The sequence below is a fragment of the Lynx canadensis genome, chromosome E2 (assembly GCF_007474595.2).
Source record: "Lynx canadensis isolate LIC74 chromosome E2, mLynCan4.pri.v2, whole genome shotgun sequence".
In the NCBI taxonomy this organism is placed as follows: Eukaryota; Metazoa; Chordata; class Mammalia; order Carnivora; family Felidae; genus Lynx; species Lynx canadensis.
This window is the reverse complement of record NC_044317.1, coordinates 55,516,262-55,524,338: the sequence shown is the minus strand read 5'-3', so window position 1 is coordinate 55,524,338 and position 8,077 is coordinate 55,516,262.

The following is an 8,077-nucleotide window of genomic DNA, read 5'->3' as shown; positions in this document are numbered from 1 at the left end:
ATTTTCTTACATCCCTAGATGTGGAAGATTTCACCACAGAAATGGTAATCAATTGAAGTATGATAATGTTTAGATAGGAAATTAGCATATTTAAAATATTTTCAGGTAAAATGAAAATATCCTGGCATGACCCCAACGTGGATACATGATGATATGATGATATGATGATATATTAGTACATTAAAAAATATATGGTATCTGGGAGGGATTTTTTTAAAGATTTAATTTCTTTAAGTTTATTTATTTATTTTGAGAGAGAGAGCACAAGTGGGAGAGGAAGGGGCAGAGAGAGAGGGAGAAAGAATCCCAAGCAGTCCCTGGACCATCAGTGCAGAGCCTGATGTGGGACTCCATCTCACGAACCACGAAATCATGACCTGAGCCGAAACCAAGAGTTGGATGCTTAACGGACTAAGCCACCCAGGCATCCCAAGATTTGAGTTTTTTAAAGTAATATTTACACCCAGCGTGGGGCTTGAATTCACAAACCAGAGACCAAGAGTCATACAGCTCCATCGACTGAGCCCCTGGGAGAGATTTTGAGATCTTTAAAAGGTGGATTATTCTGTGATGTGATATGGCTAACTAGTCATTGAAGGGCATTAGAATATGCCATCCCCAAATACACCCTTTTGCTGTAAGGATTATGTTGAGCTGCTTATTTTGAGAAACAGGAGACACAGGAGAAGCTCAGAACAGAGTGGAAGTTACCCTTTCATAAGGGGAATTACTTTTAAAGGAAATCTCTACTTGTAAAGGGTGTCTCCTCTATAGAGGAAGAGAAGGATGGCCCTACACAAAAATGTGATCAGAAGCATAACAAACTTAATCCTTGTTTACCCAGCTTTCTTGGATAAACTCTTCATAGCTGGCGTTGCCCCATATTTCTTTTGTCTTTAGCTGAAGGTCGTATTTAAGCAGGTGGCTGAGGCTACTTGGGGAGTTACTCATTTTTCCCTGTGTCTCTCCCATGTATAGAGGAAGTATACGTGTTACTGAACATCTTTTTTCCCCTGTTAATCTATCTTTTATTACAGGGGCCTCAGCCAAGAGCTCAGAAGAGTAGATGGAAATTATTTTTCCTTGCTTATACTGTGTTGACAAGAAAGAAGTTTCAGTATGGACTTCCATAATCCCAAGCAAAGAAATGAGTTTACAGTGGAACATTTCATTAAACCCATAACAGTAGAAAAGTTAATAATAGGTGAGAGTCATGAATCTATTTGTTTATGAGGAGTTTTATTGCTTGTAAAATTGTCAAGAGAGCAAAATAAGTATATTCGCAAGAAGTTACAAAGGATATTTCCTCATCCACAGGAAGGTTTTGACATGTCTCCCTGTGATGTCACTTAAAAACAGATACCACTTGGGGTACCTGGGTGGCTCAGTCAGTTAAGCATCCAACTCTTGATTTCTGCTCAGGTCATGGTCTCACAGTCACGAGATCAAGCTCTGAGTCAGGACTCTGCGCTGAGCATCAAGTCTGCTTAAGATTCTCTCTCTTTCTCTTTTCCTCTGCCCCTCCCCCACTTGCACGTGCACACGCGCATGCTCTCTGTCTCTCTCTCTGTCTCTCAAAAAATAAATAAATAAAACCAGATGCCATTTATTAAAGATTCAAAAATGTGAAAAACACAGGAACTAATTTGACCTGATGAACATATATTAAACCTGGTAACACAAAAATAGAGAATAAATATTTCTTAACATAGATGAATCAACTAAGGGGTGCCTGGGTGGCTCAGTCAGTTGAGCATCTGACTTCGGGTCAGGTCATGATCTTGCGGTTTGTGGGTTCAAGCCCCGTGTCGGGCTCTGTGCTGACAGCTCAAAGCCTGGAGCCTGCTTCAGATTCTGTGTCTCCCTCTCTCTGTCCCCCCCATTCACACTCTGTTTCTCTCTCCTTCAAAAATAAATAAACATTAAAAACATTTTTTAAAAAAATATGAATCAACTGAAATATTTACCACTGCCAAATTAAAAAAAAAAATCAAACTTAGGTAAGGACAGGTTTTACTTGAGACAATTATTATATTAGAATATTCCAACCACATGATCTGTGAATGTCTCCAAAGCCAGACAGAGAAGAGATTTATTTCAAGGTGGAAACAGGTCTAGGAAAAACACACACACACACACACACACACACACACACACACACACACACACAAACAGGTATAGGAGAATTGATGAGCATGTGGCAAGACCTATAAATGATCAGAGAATGTTTTACCTTGAAGTTGCTTACTTTTAGGAGGGTCTGTTATAATGGTGGGGTTATTATGAATTATAATGCTCAAGAGAGGTCTAAATTCTGAGTTTTGGGGAAGGAGAGAAGCTTTTCTTAAAGTTTTATTTTATTTTTTAATTTTTTAAAAAAATTTATTTTTGAGAGACAGAGAGAGACAGAGTATGAGCAGGGGAGGGGCAGAGAGAGAGGGAGACACAGAATCCGAAGCAGGCTACAGGCTCCGAGCTGTCAGCACAGAGCCCGGCGCGGGGCCCGAACTCACAAACCGCGAGATCATGACCTGAGCCGAAACTGGATGCTCAACCAACTGAGCCACCCAGGCACCCCTCTTAAAGTTTTATTTATTTAAGTAATCTCTACACCCCATATGAGGCTCAAACTTATGACCCCAAGATCAAGAGTCACATCTCTTCTGACTGAGCCAGCCAGGCACCTCAAGGGAAGGAGAGACGCTTAAGTAAAGTTTGGTTAGGTCATATTAACAAGCATTGTTCTGTAGGAGGGGAAAATTCTCTTTCCTCTTGGGTCTCTGGCTTGGCTTAAGAATTAAACTGACCTAAGACAGATTCACAGGAGAAAAGCATACACATTTTGTTGAATTTATACATGTACCCCGGAGCCTGCACAAGAGAATGAAGACCCAAAGAAGTAGAGTGGGAAGATTTTATACCTTTTAGACAAAATTCAGTAAATTTGTAAAGAATTGGCAAGACACAGAGATTTGGGCTGGTTGGTAAAGAAGTAACTAGGAAGATAAGGATCAGTTTAACAAGATTTGTCCGTATAGATATCTTGGACCCCAATTCTCTATCTCTGGTAATAGGAATGTCTTCCTCCTGGTACAGGGAGGGTGACGTTCACATGGGAGGGTGATCTACTCTCAGGAAAACAATGAAAGGTCAGAGTGTTTCTTATATTAGCTGTTCAAGTGTTCTTAATTCAAAATACTCAGTATGCCAAAGTGGCATATTTTGGACAGATGCTGGTTTCCTTCAGTTCCTATTGATCAGTGGGTACAAACAATTCAGTAATCATTGATGGGAGAAAGGATCGGGATTTGGAGGGTCTGTATCTGCCTTGCTTCTAGATAAATGGGGCACGGGGGTGCAAGAGCACCTGGCTCAGGGGTCCCCAAACACACCAGGTTTGGCCACTTTCCACTGACAAAATCCAAAGGCAGAGACACAAGTGGCACAAGTGGTGGTGGAACAAGAAAGGAATTTATTTCAGGGAGGTCAACACCCAGAAGACCAGGGACTAACAGCTGAAAGCCTGTCTCCAAAGTGCTGAAAATACTTCTAGGTTTATATAAGGAAACGTGGGACAAAGATCTGTGGGGACATGCAGCTGGGCAGCAAAGGTCGGGTTGACCATTGTCCTGGGGTCAATTACGTGGGGTCTTGCTGGCTCAGGACAGTCATTATTGCTTGAGGGTAATTTTGGATCCAGCAGGGTCTTTTTTTTGCCTGAGTTAAGGTAAACTGGAAAGAACTTAATCAATACTTAGAAAAAGTACAAACATTTGAGGTCCAAATGGAGGTGGCTGAAATCCTGTTTCATCTCACTGAGGTCATATGTGGAAAGGTGGTTCTTTGCAGTGAGCAGTGCTATTTTTCCAGACTTACGGGGTCAGAGTAAAGCCCAACACGGTCACCAGATATTATGACACCAAGCAAAATTTAAAAAAATAAATACATGTTATATTTGAACAGTGGAACATTATAAACTTTAATGCTAATAATAACAAATTTGCCCAAGAACTTTGGCATATGTGCCCTTTGAATGGCCCTGGAAAACTCTGTATCTTCATTATGCTCTGTTGTGTCCCTGAGTTGGAAAAACACATTCCTATGTTGTTCTTTTATTCACACAATACTTCTGACATGTCTGGTTGCCAAATGTGTGATAGTGTTTCCTCTACCAGCAATTCTCTGTGACAGCAGCTGGGTGTCCTATAATTCAACTCGATTTTGACACTGTCTACCTGGAGACACTGTCAGATCCCACAGGTTAAGGACTCAGTCCTATAAGCCCGTCCCCTCCCCCACTTCAGACGGCAATCACAAGTCCAGGTTGTCACCTGTGCTTCTGACCAACTGGCTATAAATTGGAGGTTCTTATTGGTGCAAGCAGCTGGGTCCGAGGACCCAGAGATGGGGCCCCACTAGGGCTAATTGAGAGGGTTCTTGGCTTCATGCAGGATGGAAATCAAATGTGAGCCAGCGGGGAGTGAAAGCAGAATTTACTGAAGATATATATAGATGTATATATACAGAGTGTCCAGGAGACTCGGAAAGGAAAAGAGTGTGAGTCTCCTCTTTGCTTAGGGTCTGTGGTTTTCATTGGCAATTGTGGTCTTGTGCACACGTCCTCTTAGGAATCAGGGAACTGGTCAGAGCAAGGACAGGATCCAGCTGTCCTTCATAAGTCACTCATTCCCTGAAGCTAGGGGGTCTTGGCATCAAGGTGTTTGGAGTCAGTGGTCTTGGAGGCGACCCCACCCAGTCACTCCTTAGATGTTAGCTATTGTGCTGGAAAGTTCCAAAGATATCATTGTCTCTTTGTCCCTCACAAGGAGGACACATGCTATTTGCATTACAAGGCATGTGTAGAGTGGGGTGGGGGTGCAGGCCCTAGCAAAAATGGAAGCTGGAAAAGAAGCAACGAGGGGGGAAACAGCTTTTTTTAATGGGGTCCCTTCAGTTTCCCCATCTCATTATGAGACTTCCTACTCTGGTTCGATACATTTGCTACAACAGTCCACAGAACTCAGGTAAACAGTTTACTTACTACATTACTGGTTTATTGTAAAAGAATATAACTCAGATATAGCCGGGTGGAAGAACATATTGGTCAAGGTCTTTCTGGTGACCAGCTCCCATTCGGGAGCCCACCAAGGTCTGCCTCTTTAGAACAAAAGACACTTGTATCACAAAAGACACTCGTATCACTCAGAAAAAATTCCAGGGATTTTAGACCTGTGTGTCAGGAATCAGGGTCAAAGACCAAGTATTAGAACAAAATATGCCCCTATTGCTCTTATAACTTCGGAAATTACAAGGGACTTAGGGGCTTTGTGCCAGGAAACAGAGGCAGAGACCAATATATTTTCTATTTCACACTGTCCTACCTGAGACATTATTTTTTTTTAAGTGTATTTATTTATTTTGAGAGAGACGAGACAGTGTGAGTGGGGGAGGGGCAGAGAGAGAGACAGAGAGGGAAAGAGAGAGAGAGAGGGAGAATCCCAAGCAGGCTCCCTGCTGTCAGCACATGTGGGGCTCGAACTCACAAAATCATGAGATCAAAACCTGAGCTGAAACCAAAAGTCCGATGCTTAACCAGCTGAGCCACCCAGGTGTCCCTACCTGAGACATTATTAACTGTTGGAAGATGTTGCTCTAAACCACCAAAGTCAGAGGTCTCTGTGACTGTTAAACTGAACGAGAACCTGGAGGCTATATTAAGAAAAATATTTTGCTATTTTTTCATTAATCATAGAAACAAATCTGCAGACACATCATGAATTTTATAGTCATGATTAGACAGTACAAGCAGTATTTAAAACTCAGGGTCACTGGGAGAAGGCAGGACCTCACCTGATCACGTCTTTGGGACTCAGGCTTCTCCAGAGAATTTAGGAACCTTGGGCACCAAGTTGGGCGGCCGAGAAGCCACGGGACATATTATGCCTAGACCTGCAATTCGATTGGAAGGGGACCTAGGTGTGGCTCCACCCCTGGTAGACCAGACTCCGCCTCCCGGAGTCCTTGCCCCGGGAGCTTGCACTGCTGTAAGGTGCTCGCCCAAGCGGAGCGCCTCTGCTCAAAAGACTGTCTTGTGTATTCCTTACTCAGGATCCAAACATGAAGCAACAAGTTGGTCCCTCTACCTATTTGGGGCTCTGATCACTCAGCCAGAAATCAGTCTGACCCCAAGCCCACAGGAAGGAGCTACAGTGCTCAGCCCTGACTGGCCATGAGTATGTGGCACCGAGTTCTCCCACCATCCTGCGGTGTCCCTGGGGGTACTTGATCTCTCCTACTCTCGCCCTTTCTGCCTCTTCCTTCCTGCCCAAACCCTCCAACACGCACACACAGCGAAGCCGGCAGCCCCTCAGGGCCTGAACGCAGTGTTTCCCACCCTCCATGTATCCACAGGACCGCACAGAGGCTGGCGCTGGCAGCCCACGACTACCCCGTGCTTTATAGACATACAGAGCGCTCACAGGTCTTAGCTAAAGTTGCTCTTCCCCAAACTAGATTTCTAGGTGTCTAGAAATCTAGATGCCTAGATTTCTATGGCGCACTTCTGGCCTGGCACAACGGGCACACAGAGTTCAGCTGCCTCCAGAATCTGCACCTTGGAAGGCCATCTCTTCTGCCCAGCTGGGGTCTCCAGGGCCTAACAGAGCTGCCAGACCAGGTACCCTCTCAAATAACCTCTTAGATATGGAGTTTACCTCTTGCACTCCTCCCACCCACTTCCACCCCGAGGTCCTACGTCTTGAGAACTGCTTAGAGAAGAATTTAGCTCGGAGCAGCTCCTGTGGCTGCCCATCCAGGACACTCAGGTTTTCAAGACACTCAGATGCACATGAAGGGGAGCAAAGGTCTTAGAATCTGATAAGTGAAAATTTGCTTTTTTGGTTATAACCTAAGTGCAGGGAATTTCTCATAGCACCATGTCTCCAACTCCTGGGGGGCCCACTGATGGTTCCACATGTTAAAAACAAAATACATGAACACAAACGAGCACACCATCAGAAAACCCCTCAGAACCACTAATCCCACCACTGCTTTGCCTTTTTTTCTTTCATGTATATTGAGCTACCGTCACATGAAGACCATTTTAATGATCAGTCATAGGGAGACAAAAGAGACACAGGATCTCTACCCCCAGCAAGGCAAAGCCCAGCACCTAAATCCTCCTGAGGAAGATGGATATATAAAACCCAACTCCCAGGGTATTACAGGAATTAACTCACATAATTTGTGTGTGGTTCCCAACACAGTTCCTGAGACATAGTGCACACTACCATTTTTGTGAGTACATTGCAGCTGTTAAAAAATATATATATATTTTTATAGATTTATATTTATATATTAATATATGCTTATATATTAATATTTATATATTAGTGAATGCATGCTGTTCCTGTAAGGAAAAATATAAACTAAAAATGAGAGAGAGAAAACAGATTTAATTCTCTCTTAAAAAGGGGGGGAGGAAAAGAGACTTCTCTTCCTCCTTTTTCCTAGAGCATTTCTCTTAGGAAACTTGTAAGTTTTCTCTGCCTGTTCGGAATGTATGTATGTCTTTTAAAAGCTAAATAAGACTCTGGCCAACATTGTAACTCAGGAATGTTTGCTCAAGGATCTGGGAGTCAACTCTTTGAAATGTAAATATCAAAGGAGATAATACATTTATCTCCTCCCAATTCCTGCGGGAAGATAGGTGCCTAACTCAGCAGGTGCCTTGCTCCCAGTTTCAAAACTCCCTCCAGTCATTAATATGAGAAGTTTGTTTTCTCTCTGGATAAAGCCAATTAGCTAAAACAAGTGGCCACTCTGCTTACCTGATAATGTTAGGATGAGCTATGTGTGACGAATGGTGTCGTCATGTCTTCTTGAGGACAACTTATTATCTTTCTTGAGAACATGTATGTAATCGGTCGTATCCGCTTGCTTGTCTTCTATGACAGGGTAAGATTTATCTTTGCAATCTCTCAACAGATTGCCTGTGATGCATGTCACATTCTGGTTTAAAGCTTACTCACTAATGAAACGGTTTTCTTTCCTACTACCTTTGTGGAGAGGATTGCTG